Source organism: Oryctolagus cuniculus, chromosome 21 (assembly GCF_051225735.1).
Source record: "Oryctolagus cuniculus isolate XC-2025 breed Fujian yellow rabbit chromosome 21, ASM5122573v1, whole genome shotgun sequence".
NCBI classification, from domain to species: domain Eukaryota; kingdom Metazoa; phylum Chordata; class Mammalia; order Lagomorpha; family Leporidae; genus Oryctolagus; species Oryctolagus cuniculus.
The window spans coordinates 40,248,815-40,263,613 of record NC_142887.1 but is presented as its reverse complement, the minus strand read 5'-3'; the positions used below and the strand labels follow the sequence as shown (position 1 = coordinate 40,263,613).

The 14,799-nt window shown below is 39.8% G+C and overlaps 1 pseudogene; it reads right to left on the bottom strand.

The window, feature by feature from the left end:
• Window positions 1–1,000: 1,000 nt before the first annotated feature.
• LOC149119949 (U6 spliceosomal RNA) lies at window positions 1,001–1,068 on the bottom strand (annotated as a pseudogene).
• Between the last annotated feature and the right edge of the window lie 13,731 nt (window positions 1,069–14,799).

Sequence of the window (14,799 nt, the reverse complement as noted above, 5' to 3'; positions counted from 1 at the left end):
TTCCCAGCTGCTCCACTTCTTATACCCCTCTCTGGTATAGCCTGAGAAAAAAGTAGAAAATGGCCAAAGTCTTTGGGCCCCTGCACCTGCATAGAGACCTGGAAGAAGCTCCTGACACTTGGATTCAGATCAACAGAGCTCCGGCCATTGTGACCATTTGGGGAGTAAACCAGTGGATGGAAGACCTCTCTCTCTCTCTGCCTCTACCTCTCTGTAACTCTGCCTTTCAAATAAATATACTGCAAAAAAAAAAGAAGAAGTGTTAGCACTGATATAATAACAGACACATAGTTCAATGGAAAAGACTTGGTAGCATAGAAATAAACCCAAATTTCTACCAGCAACTCATATTTAACAAAGGAACTAAAATGAACTGGAGAAAGAAGAATCTCTTTCACAAGTGGTGCAGAGGAACTTGATTATCCATATGTAGAAGCCTGAAAAGAGACTCCAACATCTCTTACATTATGTGAAAGTGAACTCACAGTGAATTAAAATGTAATCATAAGACCCAAACCCAAGTAAACATAGGGAAACTCTAAATATTGTCAACACACAATAGCTTTTGGGTAAGATTCCAATAGCAATAGTCACAAAAATAAAAACAGAGACATTTGAGTATATCCAACTAAGATACTTCTTCACAACAAAGTAAACATCAGAGTGTAGATACAATGAACAGATGGCAGGAAAAATTAAAACTCTGAATGTTTACAGATTTCCAGAACATTTACATGAATTGGAAAAACTCCAAAAAATACAGTGAAGAAACAGGCAAGGATCTGAATAGACATTTCTCAGAAGAAATGTACATGGTCAAAACATGTGAATATGCCCGATGTCACTAGCCATTATGTAAATATAAATCAGAACACCATATCAGTCTCCAACACCTGTGGGAGAATACAACACTCAGGTGTTTGTGTGTGCAGCAAGTGGGTTTAGAGGACCCTGTTCACCTCTGGAGAGCAGAGCCTACAGGGAGGTAAAGAAACCTTACTGCGCAGGGGCATGCTAATCTTCTCTGTATCATTCCAATTTTAGTATATGTGCTGCCGAAGCGAGCACATGTGCTGCCGAAGCGAGAAAGAGATGAAAAGAATTTATCTCAGCTAGCCACTAATATTCAAGAAACAAGGTCTTCAGGAAAGCCAACTCAACTGACATTTTCATGTCATTGTTAAATAAAGGAAAAATTATCTAGGTTCAGCAATACGTAGTTTATAAGAGAAAGACTACAGAGTAATTTCCTTGGCATAGAAATAACTTTTTTTTTTTTTTTTTTTTTTTTTTTTTTTTTTTTTTTTTTATCCATGAGGGCTTGCTATCACCACCACACACCCACATCCCATATACAAATGCCTGGCTTGAGTGGTAGCTTCTCTGCTTTGAGGCAAGTTTCTGCTAGTGTGCACCCTGGGAGGAGACGGAGGATGGCAGAAGTGCTTGGGTCCCTGCACCCAAATGGGACATCCAGAATGAATTCCCAGTTCCTGGTTTTGGCTTGGTCAAGCTTTGGCTATTGCAAGTGTCTGGGGAGTGAAGCAGTGGTTCCCTCTTCCTGTCACTCTGCCTTTCAAATCAATAACTGTTGTTGGTAATGACTAATGATGATATTCACTGATTGTCAAATTTTGAATCTATTAATTATAGACAATTTCTCTTTGTATTTTTAAACTTTCATAATGTTCTGTAGCCAATTTCATCACTAGAAATAAAAACTTTTCCTCAAAAAAAAAAAAGAAACCTTACTGCTTTCCTAATGTGCTTATTAAGTTCTTGACCAGCGCCTGTTAGTCTTGCCACAAACTTTCTAGTCTTACTACTTTCCTTCTTCTTCTTCTTCTTCTCTGTGACTTGTAAAATAGTATACATTCTATATACTGTGGATACTTTTGATTTATTTTATTCCTTCGGTCTCCTATGAAGTTCCTCCACAAAAGCACAGCCCTCAAAATATTCATTCATTTATGCAGTCTGCAGATTTCATGAGCTACTAAATTCCAAGTAGTATGTTAAAGGCAAGATCTGGGCCTAAGAGAAAAGTGGTCTAAATTCTGTGCCTAGAAGAGGATTTGGGACATAGTAGAACTTCAGTGAAGTGCTATGTGAATGACATGCACTCATTAAATGAGTAATCTAAAGCATACACTTCATTTAAGCAACACAGCAGCCCTACTCACCTCAGGTAGAGCAATTGAGAGGAATAATGTGAACAAAAATAAGACATCAATAAGTTGAATAATAACAGAGAAAAAACAAAATGAGATAGATGCCAACATTACTGAGCTATTTTTGAGGAATTAAATTGATAGAGGGGCTGGCATTGTGGCCAAGTGGGGAAAGCTGCAATCTGTGAGGCCAGCATAACATCTGAGTTCCACTTTGAGTTTAGGAATCTCCACTTCCAATTTAGCTCACTGCTAAACACCTGGGAAACCAGCAGAAGATGGACGAAGGACTCAGGTCCTTGCCACTCATGTGGGAGACTTGGATGAAGCTCCTGACTCCAGCATGCCCCAGGCTCAACTGTTGAAACTCTCTGGGGTGTGAGCCAGCAGATGAAAGCTATCTATGTCTTTCCCTCTCTCTCTAAATCCACCTTTCAAATAATAAAGATTTAATAAACAAATTAACTGATTTCAAAATACACAAAAACATGAACAATACTATATCATTTTTATGCCAAACTGATAAAAAATAACAAATGCTAGAGAGCACATGGGAAAAGAAAACCACCATATATGGTAGGTGAAAACACAAGTTAGTACAGATGTTATGCAGAACAGTATGGTCATTCCTTAAAAAGGATAAAAATTGGGGCTGGCGCTGTTGTGCAGTGAGTTAAAGCCCTGGCCTGAAGGGCCAGCATCCCATTTGGGTGCCAGTTCTAGTTCCAGCTGCTCTTCTTCCAATACAGCTCTCTGCTATCTCCTGGGATAGCAGTAGAAGATGGCCCAAGTCCTTGGGCCCATGCACCCATGAGGGAGACCCAGAGGAAGCTCCTGTCTCCAGGTTTCAGAATGGCATAACTCTGGCCTTTGTAGTCATCTGTAGAGCGAACCAGCTAATGGAGGACCTCTCTGTGTCTCTACCTCTATTGTAACTCTTTCAAATAAATAACAAAAATTAAACTAAGATAAAAATTGACCTACCATGTGAGAGTTATCTTGCTCTTGGCTATATAGAATAAGGAAATTTTATTAGAAGGAAAGGAGGAGAGCATATCAAAGATACAGCAATTTTCCCATAACACAGCCACTATAACACAGTTCACTGCAGCCAGGATGTGAAACCAATCTAGCTGTCCATCAGTGAAAAACAATGGACAGGGCAACCTCTTTTAGATACAAAAAAAGAACAAAATATTATTAAATTAATTGAAATAAGCCAGAAGCAGGAACACAAATGTCACCTGGTCCTTGTCGCATGTGGAAGTGAAAGAAAATAATGGATCTGAACACAGAACTGTGATTACTAGAGGCTGAGAAGGGAAGCAGCTAGGGATAGAGGGGGATTGGATAATAGGTATCAAAAATCAAAGAGGCAGAAAGAACTTCTGCTGTTCCATAATATAATGAGATGACTACATTCAACCATATTAGGTTCTGTGTAAAGAACTGAAGGAGAGGACCTGGTAGTCTCAAATCATGGAGAAGAATTAGAAACTGTAGTTGCTTGGGGGCCAGCATTGTGGCACAGTGGGCTAACACCCTGGCCTGAAGCACCAGCATCCCATGTGGGTACCAGTTCTAGTCCTGGCTGCTCCTCTTCTGATCCAACTCTCTGCTATGGCCTGGGAAAGCAGTAGAAGATGGCCCAAGTCCTTGGGTCCCTGCACCCAAGTGGGAGATCTGGAAGAAGCTCCTGGTTCCTGGAATCAGATTGGCAGAGCTCCGGCCATTGTGGCCATCTGGGGAGTGAACCGGCAGAGGAAGACCTCTCTCTCTCTCTGCTGCTACTTCTCTCTGTAACTCTGTCTTTCAAATAAATAACTCTTTAAAAACTTAATAAAACTGTAGTTGCTTAGCTTGATCACTTTTTACTGCATAAATGTGTGCAAATATTGCACTACACCCTGTAATAATGCATGACTAGGACACATTAATCACAAATTATTTCAATGAAATTTTAAAAATTAGAAGCATTTCTTTATATTAACAATGAACTATTTGAAAATGAAATTAGAGAAACATTTCCATGCATAGCAGCATAAGAACCAGGAACCAATGTCTTCAATGTTATCAGTGATGAATCAGATTCACAGCCCCCAGCACTCAGTTTTTGCCATATACTTTACCATGGCAATTGTGGGCATATAGTAGTAAATCAATGGACAGGAATCCTTTGTCTCTAAATCTGCTAAATAAATAAACAAGGAATTCATCAAAGAAAAAGAGATATCAATTTGGATGCCAGGCACAAAAACACATGCACTTGAGCTATCCTCCAGTTTGTGATGCCAACAAATCTTTCAGACATGTTACATTTTCAGAGACTTTTCTGTAATCTTGCTAAGCTTTCTGGAAATCTGCCTTATAGCAAAGGGTTTCCCAATTCCATTACACTCATGATATTTCTTTTGTGTGATATATTAGTTTACCATCTAGAGATAATTTATGGTACAAAACTTTTCTATGCATGCATGTTTTCTCATTTGTGAGTCTATTCATGGGAATTGAAGACTGATTTATAACAGAAATACATTTTCCAAATTCATTGCATAGACTTTTGTTCCTTATGAATTCTCTGAAGTCTGTTGATGTCTAATTTCTGGCTAAAGGTTTTATTGTATTTACAGCATGCAAAGACTATCACCTTTTGTGAATTCTGTGTCTATACAAGCCTGAAATAAAGAAAATGTTTTTGCACAATCAGTATACGCCTAAGAAACCACCTGTGTCAATTCTCTGATGTACCATTGACTTCTGACTCTAATAATATTTATAAGCTTTCTCCTTTACATGAGTCTCTGTTGGATAGGATGTGATTTCCAGCAAAAGGTTTTGTCACAATACTTACATGAATTTTGGAGAAAAGCTCTTCCACATTCATTATATTGTTAAGGTCTCTCCCTTGTTCAAATTCCATGATGGATTATGAGGCATTACCTATGTGAAATGACTTTCTCACATTTATTTCATTCATTAGATATATATGTTGTGCATTCTGATATAAGGAGAGATTTGGGCAGAGCTTTCCAACACTCATTACACCCATAAGGTTTCTCTCCCACGTGAATTCCCTGTTGTCTTATGAGGTATGGCTTCTAATTAAAGGGATTTTACTTTCAAAGGAGTTTTTCCCTATATGAATTTGATGATGTACAATGAGGGCTGAATTATGGTAAAAGGCTCTGAGTCATTACATTCATAAAATTGCTCCCCATGAGAATTCTTTTATGTTTGATGAGGTCTGATTTGCACCACAAAGGCTATTCACATGTATTATATTCATGCATTTCTCCCCTTGGTGAATTCTCTAATATTTCATGAGATATAACTTGCACAAAAAGGTCAAGTAGAAAATTCCCTGTGTGGATACTCTGATATCTTATGAGTTATGAAGTACAGCAAAGAGGCTTTCCACCATCCTTCCATCCATAAAACCTACCTAAATTGAGCAACAAAGATATAGAAAACCTAAACACACACATAACCAGATGGAAATGATACCAGTAATAAAGACCATCACTACCAAGAAAACCCCAAAACTGGAAGGCTTCACTGCTGAATTCTAACAGACATTTAAAGCACTAACTGCAATTCTTCTCAAGTTATTCAAAACAATTGAGAGAGAGGCGATTCTCCCAAATTCTTTCTATGAAGCCAACATCACCTTCATTCCTAAACTTGAAAAAAGTGCAACAAAGAAAGTAATTATAGACCAATTTCCCTGATGAACATACATGCAAAGATCTGCAACAGAATTCTGGCCAATTGAATCCAACAATGCATCAGAAAGATCATCCACCCAGACCAAGTGGGATTTATCCTTGGTATGCAAGGATGGGACCAAAGGCTTTTCCACAGTCATTTCATTTATAAGCTTTCTCCATGGTGTGAAGGCTCTGATACTTTCTGAGGTTTGACTTCTCAGCAAAGGTTTTTCCACAGTCATTGCAATCATAAGGTTTCCCCCAGTACAAATTGTCTGATGCTTTGTGAGCTTTGATTTCTCAGCAAAGGCTTTTCCACAATGATTGCATTCATAAGGTTTCTCCCCTCTGTGAATTCTCTGATGATTTATGAGGTTTGCCTTCTGGCCAAAGGATTTTCCATAGTAATTGCATTCATAAGGTTTCTCACCTGTGTGAATTCTCTGATGATTTATGAGGTTTGCCTTCTGGCCAAAGGATTTTCCACAGTCATTACATTCAAAAGGTTTCTCACCTGTGTGAATTCTCTGATGATTTATGAGGTGTTTCTTCTGGCCAAAGAACTTCCCACAGTCATTAGATTTGTAAGATTTCAACCCTGTGTGAATTCTCTGATGTCTAATGAGATCTGACTTCTGGTGAGTGGTTTCCACACAATCATTACACACATGAGGGTTTTCCACAATATGAGTGCTGTGATGGAGGGTATTTAATACTGAATGAATTCCCACAAGGTTTACATGCATAGGATTTCTTCCCTATATTTGGTCTATGATTCAGTCTAACATGTGATTGGTAAATGACAGGTTCCACAGTCCCAATATACTTATAAATGTTCTCTCTTTTCAGGTGAATACAATCAGAATTCCACAGTCAGTCAGCTGGGAGGGGTGGATGAATCCGGAAACAGCTGGTTTCCTTGTACTAAAACAAGCGCCATATCACGAAGGACTCTTGCATTTCTTTTTCTTTTTTGCATTTTTCACATTTTCTTATTTATCATGGTTTGTAATAAATTTTCTGATGTGGGTTGTGGTTTTGAGGCTGGCTTAAGGAGTTCAGGGAACCAGAGGAATGGTCTTTTTCAATTAGGGCACAGCTGTTGTTTCTCTCCAATTCTGGCTTTCTGTAATTGCTTTGGGTGCCTCAGGCAATTTTTCACTTTGAGCGACTTTTTCCTAAATGCTTTGTTGCTCTGAGTTGGTTTTGCCTTTTTCCTTTTCAAATTGTGTATTCTGATGCAATACAAACAAGGGTTTAGAACGAGGATCCATCAGGAAATTGAAAAACAGAACATATTGGGTTTTCATGATTAGAAATCATAGGCAACATGACCAAGATGAGTTTTTGGGTTTTGGAAAATGACATAGAACCCTTCCACTGAGGGGCAGATATTAATTTCCTCCAAATCGAGAGTAAGTGCGATTTTCAGGTGAATTCAATCAGAATTCCACAGCGAGTCAGCTAGGAGGGGTGGATGAATCCGGGAACAGCTGGTTTCCTTGCAACTAAATCAAGCCCAATATCACAAAGGACTCTTGCATTTCTTTGGCTTCTTTCTCTTTTTTCTTTTTATCATGGTTTGTAATGAATTTTCTGATGTGAGCTTTGGTTTTGAGGCTGCAATATAGAGTTCAGTGCACAGGAGGAATGGTCTTTTTCAAACAGGGCATAGCTGTTGGCCTGCTTCAATTCTGGCTTGCTGTCATTGTTTTGAGTGCCTCAGCCGATTGTGGTTTCTTGTGTGGCAATTTCCTAAATGTTTTCTGGGTCTGAGTTGGCTTTGCCTTCTTCATTCCCAAATTCTGTATTCTGACGCAACACAAACAAGAGTTTGGACAGAGTAGCCATTATGAAATAAAAAACATTACAAATGGGCATTTGAAGAATATAAATCTACAGGTAACATGACCAAGGTGAGTTTTTGTGTTTTGGAAAATCAAATGGAACACTTTGGCTGAGGTGACAGATATTAATTGCCTCCAAACTGAGTTTCACTGTGATTTTCAGGTTAATTCAGTCAGAATTCCACAGGCATCAGCTGGAGGTGTGGATGAATCCGGGAACATTCGGTTTTCTTGAGACTAAATCAAGTCCAATATCATCATGGATTCTTGCATTTTTTTGGCTTTTTTCTCCTTTTTCTTATTTATCATGGTTTGTAATGAATTTTCTGATGTGAGCTTTGGTTTTGAGGCTGGCATATTGAGTTCAGGGCACAAGAGGAAGGTTCTTTTTCAATCAGGGCACAGCTCTTGGCTTGCTCCAATTCTGGCTTGCTGTCATTGTTTTGGGTGCCTCAGCCGATTTGTGGTTTCTTGAGTGCCAATTTCCTAAATGTTTTCTGGGTCTGAGTCGGTTTTGCCTTCCTATTCCCAAATTTTGTATTCTGATGCAATACAAGCATGTTTTGGAGAGTAGCCATTATGAAAGAAAAAAAAAACACAGCGCATTGCCATTTCAAGATTAGAAATCTACAGGCAACACAACCAAGATGAGTTTCTGTGTTTTGGAAAATGACATAGAACGCTTCTGCTGAGGGGACAGATTCTAATTCCCTCCCAAATGAGTGTGAGTGTGATATTGAGGTGAATTCAATCAGAATTCCAGAGTCAGTCTGTGGAAGGGGGGGATGAATCTGGAAACAGCCAGTTTCTTTGTGTCTAAATCCAGCCAAATATCACAAAGGACTCTTGCATTTCTTTGGCTTTTTCACATTTCCCTTATTTATCATGGTTTGTAATGAATTTTCTGATGTGAGCTTTGGTTTTGAGGCTGCAATATAGAGTTCAGGGCACCGGAGGAATGGTCTTTTTCAAACAGGACACAGCTGTTGGTTTGCTCCAATTCTGGCTATTGTCTTTGTTTTGGGTGCCTCAGCTGAAATTTGGTTTCTTGACTTTCACTGGGATTGTCAGGTTAATTCAGTCAGAATTCCACAGGCAGTCAGCTTTAGTGGTGGATGAATCTGGGAACAGCAAGTTTCCTTGCAACTAAATCAAACCCAATATCATTATGGATTCTTGCATTTCTTTGGCTTTTTCTCTTTTTTCTTATTTATCATGGTTTGTAATGAATTTTCTGATGTGAGCTTTGGTTTTGAGGCTGCAATATGGAGTTCAGGGCACAAGAGGATGGTTCTTTTTCAATCAGGGCACAGCTGTTGGCTTGCTCCACTTCTGGCTTGCTGTCATTGTTTTGAGTGCCTCAGCCGATTTGTGGTTTCTTGTGTGGCAATTTCCCAAATGTTTTCAGGGTCTGAGTTGGCTTTGCCTTCTTCCTTCCCAAATTTTGTATTCTGATGCAATGCAAAGAAGAGTTTGTATAGAGTAGCCATTATGAAATAAAAAACCCAACAAATAGGCATTTGAAGCTTAGAAATCTACAGGTAACATGACCAAGGTGAGTTTTTGTGTTTTGGAAAAAAAAATGGAACACTTTGGCTGAGGTGACAGATATTAACTGCCTCCAAACTGAGTTTCACTGTGATTTTCAGGTTATTTCATTCAGAATTCCACAGGCAGTCAGCTGGAGGGGTGGATGAATCCGGGAACAGCCGGTTTCCTAGCGACTAAATCAAGCCCTATATCATTATGGATTCTTGCATTTCTTTGGCTTTTTTCTCTTTTTTCTTCTTTATCATGGTTTGTAATGAATTTTCTGATGTGAGCTTTGGTTTTGAGGCTGGCGTATTGAGTTCAGGGCACAAGAGGAAGGTTCTTTTTCAATCAGGGCACAGCTGTTGGCTTGCTCCACTTCTGGCTTGCTGTCATTGTTTTGGGTGCCTCAGCTGATTTGTGGTTTCTTGTGTGGCAATTTACTAAATGTTTTCGGGGTCTGAGTTGGCTTTGCCTTCTTCCTTCCCAAATTTTGTATTCTGATGCAATACAAGCAAGATTTTGGACAGAGTAGCCATTATGAAAGAAAAAAAAAAAAACACAGCAAATTGACCTTTGAGGATTAGAAATCCATAGGCAACACAACCAAGATGAGATTCTGTGTTTTGGAAAATGACATGGAACGCTTCTGCTGAGGTGACAGATTCTAATTCCCTCCAAATGGAGTGTGAGAGCGATTTTGAGGTGAATTCAATCAGAATTCCAAAGTCAGTCTGTGGAAGGGGGGGATGAATCTGGAAACAGCCAGTTTCTTTGTGTCTAAATCCTGCCAAATATCACAAAGGACTCTTGCATTTCTTTGGCTTTTTCACATTTCCCTTATTTATCATGGTTTGTAATGAATTTTCTGATGTGATCTTTGGTTTTGAGGCTGGCATATTGAGTTCAGGGCACAAGAGGAAGGTTCTTTTTCAATCAGGGCACAGCTGTTGGCTTGCTCCAATTCTGGCTTGCTGTCATTGTTTTGGGTGCCTCAGCCGATTTGTGGTTTCTTGAGTGCCAATTTCCTAAATGTTTTCTGGGTCTGAGTCGGTTTTGCCTTCTTATTCCCAAATTTTGTATTCTGATGCAATACAAGCAAGATTTTGGAGAGTAGCCATTATGAAAGAAAGAAAAAAAAAAAACACAGCGCATTGCCCTTTCAGGATTAGAAATCTACAGGCAACACGACCAAGATGAGTTTCTGTGTTTTGGAAAATGACATAGAACGCTTCTGCTGAGGGGACAGATTCTAATTCCCTCCCAAATGAGTGTGAGTGTGATTTTGAGGTGAATTCAATCAGAATTCCAGAGTCAGTCTGTGGAAGGGGGGATGAATCTGGAAACAGCCAGTTTCTTTGTGTCTAAATCCAGCCAAATATCAGAAAGGACTCTTGCATTTCTTTGGCTTTTTCACATTTCCCTTATTTATCATGGTTTGTAATGAATTTTCTGCTGTGAGCTTTGGTTTTGAGGCTGCAATATAGAGTTCAGGGCACCAGAGGAATGGTCTTTTTCAAACAGGGCACAGCTGTTGGTGTGCTCCAATTCTGGCTATTGTCTTTGTTTTGGGTGCCTCAGCTGAAATTTGGTTTCTTGAGTTTCACTGCGATTGTCAGGTTAATTCAGTCAGAATTCCACAGGCAGTCAGCTTTAGTGGTGGATGAATCTGGGAACAACCGGTTTCCTTGCAACTAAATCAAACCCAATATCATTATGGATTCTTAGATTTCTTTGGCTTTTTTCTCTTTTTTCTTATTTATCATGGTTTGTAATGAATTTTCTGATGTGAGCTTTGGTTGAGGCTGCAATATGGAGTTCAGGGCACAAGAGGATGGTTCTTTTTCAATCAGGGCACAGCTGTTGGCTTGCTCCACTTCTGGCTTGCTGTCATTGTTTTGAGTGCCTCAGCCGATTTGTGGTTTCTTGTGTGGCAATTTCCCAAATGTTTTCAGGGTCTGAGTTGGCTTTGCCTTCTTCCTTCCCAAATTTTGTATTCTGATGCAATGCAAAGAAGAGTTTGTACAGAATAGCCATTATGAAAGAAAAAACCCAACAAATAGGCATTTGAAGCTTAGAAATCTACAGGTAACATGACCAAGGTGAGTTTTTGTGTTTATGAAAATAAAATGGAACACTTTGGCTGAGGTGACAGATATTAATTGCCTCCAAACTGAGTTTCACTGTGATTTTCAGGTTAATTCAGTCAGAATTCCACAGGCTGTCAGCTGGAGGGGTGGATGTATCTGGGAACAGCCGGTTTCCTAGCGACTAAATCAAGCCCTATAGCATTATGAATTCTTGCATTTTTTTGGCTTTTTTCTCTTTTTTCTTATTTATCATGGTTTGTAATGAATTTTCTGATGTGAGCTTTGATTTTCAGACTGCAATATAGAGTTCAGGGCATCGGAGGAATGGTCTTTTTCAAACAGGGCACAGCTGTCGGTGTGCTCCAATTCTGGCTATTGTCTTTGTTTTGGGTGCCTCAGCTGAAATTTGGTTTCTTGAGTTTCACTGCGATTGTCAGGTTAATTCAGTCAGAATTCCACAGGCAGTCAGCTTTAGTGGTGGATGAATCTGGGAACAGCCAGTTTCCTTGCAACTAAATCAAACCCAATATCATTATGGATTCTTGCATTTCTTTGGCTTTTTTCTCTTTTTTCTTATTTATCATGGTTTGTAATGAATTTTCTGATGTGAGCTTTGGTTTTGAGGCTGGCATATTGAGTTCAGGGCACAAGAGGATGGTTCTTTTTCAATCAGGGCACAGCTGTTTGCTTGCTCCAATTCTGGCTTGCTGTCATTGTTTTGAGTGCCTCAGCCGATTTCTGGTTTCTTGTGTGGCAATTTCCCAAATGTTTTCAGGTCTGTGTTGGCTTTGCCTTCTTCCTTCCCAAATTTTGTATTCTGATGCAATGCAAAGAAGAGTTTGTACAGAATAGCCATTATGAAATAAAAAAAACACAACAAATAGGCGTTTGAAACTTAGAAATCTACAGGGAACATGACCAAGGTGAGTTTTTGTGTTTATGAAAATAAAATGGAACGCTTTGGCTGAGGTGACAGATATTAATTGCCTCCAAACTGAGTTTCACTTTGATTTTCAGGTTAATTCAGTCAGAATTCCACAGGTAGTCAGCTGGAGGGGTGGATGAATCTGGGAACAGCCGGTTTCCTAGCGACTAAATCAAGCCCTATATCATTATGGATTCTTGCATTTTTTGGCTTTTTTCCATTTTTCTTATTTATCATGGTTTGTAATGAATTTTCTGATGTGAGCTTTGGTTTTGAGGCTGGCATATTGAGTTCAGGGCACAAGAGGAAGGTTCTTTTTCAATCAGGGCACAGCTGTTGGCTTGCTCCACTTCTGGCTTGCTGTCATTGTTTTGGGTGCCTCAGCTGATTTGTGGTTTCTTGTGTGGCAATTTCCTAAATGTTTTCGGGGTCTGAGTTGGTTTTGCCTTCTTCCTTCCCAAATTTTGTATTCTGATGCAATACAAGCAAGATTTTGGACAGAGTAGCCATTATGAAAGAAAAAAAAAAAAACAGCAAATTGACCTTTCAGGATTAGAAATCCATAGGCAACACAACTAAGGTAAGATTCTGTGTTTTGGAAAATGCCATGGAACGCTTCTGCTGAGGGGACAGATTCTAATTCCCTCCAAATGGAGTGTGAGAGCGATTTTGAGGTGAATTCAATCAGAATTCCAGAGTCAGTCTGTGGAAGGGGGGGATGAATCTGGAAACAGCCAGTTTCTTTGTGTCTAAATCCAGCCAAATATCACAAAGGACTCTTGCATTTCTTTGGCTTTTTCACATTTCCCTTATTTATCATGGTTTGTAATGAATTTTCTGATGTGAGCTTTGGTTTTGAGGCTGGCATATTGAGTTCAGGGCACAAGAGGAAGGTTCTTTTTCAATCAGGGCACAGCTGTTGGCTTGCTCCAATTCTGGCTTGCTATCATTGTTTTGAGTGCCTCAGCCGATTTCTGGTTTCTTGAGTGGCAATTTCCTAAATGTTTTCTGGGTCTTAGTCGGTTTTGCCTTCTTATTCCCAAATTTTGTATTGTGATGCAATGCAAAGAAGAGTTTGTAAAGAATAGCCATTATGAAATAAAAAACACAAAAAATAGGTGTTTGAAGCTTAGAAATCTACAGGTAACATGACCAAGGTCAGTTTTTGTGTTTATGAAAATAAAATGGAATACTTTGGCTGAGGTGACAGATATTAATTGCCTCCAAACTGAGTTTCACTGTGATTTTCAGGTTAATTCAGTCAGAATTCCACAGGCAGTCAGCTGGAGGGGTGGATGAATCTGGGAACAGCCGGTTCCCTTGCAACTAAATCAAACCCAATATCATTATGAATTCTTGCATTTTTTTGGCTTTTTTCTCTTTTTTCTTATTTATCATGGTTTGTAATGAATTTTCTGATGTGAGCTTTGGTTTTGAGGCTGGCATATTGAGTTCAGGGCACAAGAGGAAGGTTGTTTTTCAATCAGGGCACAGCTGTTGGCTTCCTCCACTTCTGGCTTGCTGTCATTGTTTTGAGTGCCTCAGCCGATTTGTGGTTTCTAGTGTGGCAATTTCCCAAATGTTTTCAGGGTCTGAGTTGGCTTTGCCTTCTTCCTTCCCAAATTTTGTATTCTGATGCAATGCAAAGAAGAGTTTGTACAGAATAGCCATTATGAAAGAAAAAACACAACAAATAGGCGTTTTAAGCTTAGAAATCTACAGGTAACATGACCAAGGTGAGTTTTTGTGTTTATGAAAATAAAATGGGAGGCGGAGCCAAGATGGCGGAATAGTGAGGATGCGCACCGATAGTCCGGGAAAATTTAGTTTAATAAAAGGGGAGTTACGGTAGCCGCAGAAAATAGAACCAAACAAAAATTGCAGGGGAAACCCTTCTGAATGGAGCAGGCGTGAATCGGACGACCTACTGGGAGAACAAGGTCGCCCACCGCACAGAAGCAAAGTCGCGGGACCCAGCCGCAGAAGCCCCAGGGTCTGCGCGACAGTGCTCCAAGGAGAGTGCACGCCACACAGAAAACAGCGGGGAGACTTGAGACGCTCAGGGCTCCGAGTCCACACATCAGCGCTGGAAGGGGAGCTTCGGGGTTTCTCTTCCCCCTAACCTTGCAAAGGTTACAAGCCTGCAAGACTTGAAGAATTCCCAAGAGACAAAGAGCAGGCCTCCTCTTTGGATTTACATATTAGTGGGGGAGAGTTAAGGAACTGAGTCACTACAATTCAGTAGCCTAGGCAACCCAGTGGGAGTCCAGAGGAGCCAAAGACTGGAAGCTAAATACCATCAATTCTGCACAGCCCTGCCCTGCAGTGTTACTTACCCCCTGAATAAATAAAATAAATAAATAAATAAAAAGAGAGAGATTTACCACGCATAACCTGAGGGTGTCACCTTTGCACACTCTTAACCTGGAAGAACCAGGCAGAGCTCTCAGGCCCCACCCATCTCAAGCCTCCAAGGCTCCTCCAACAGCAGGCAGTCCACTTAACACGGACACAGTATAAAAAAAAAAA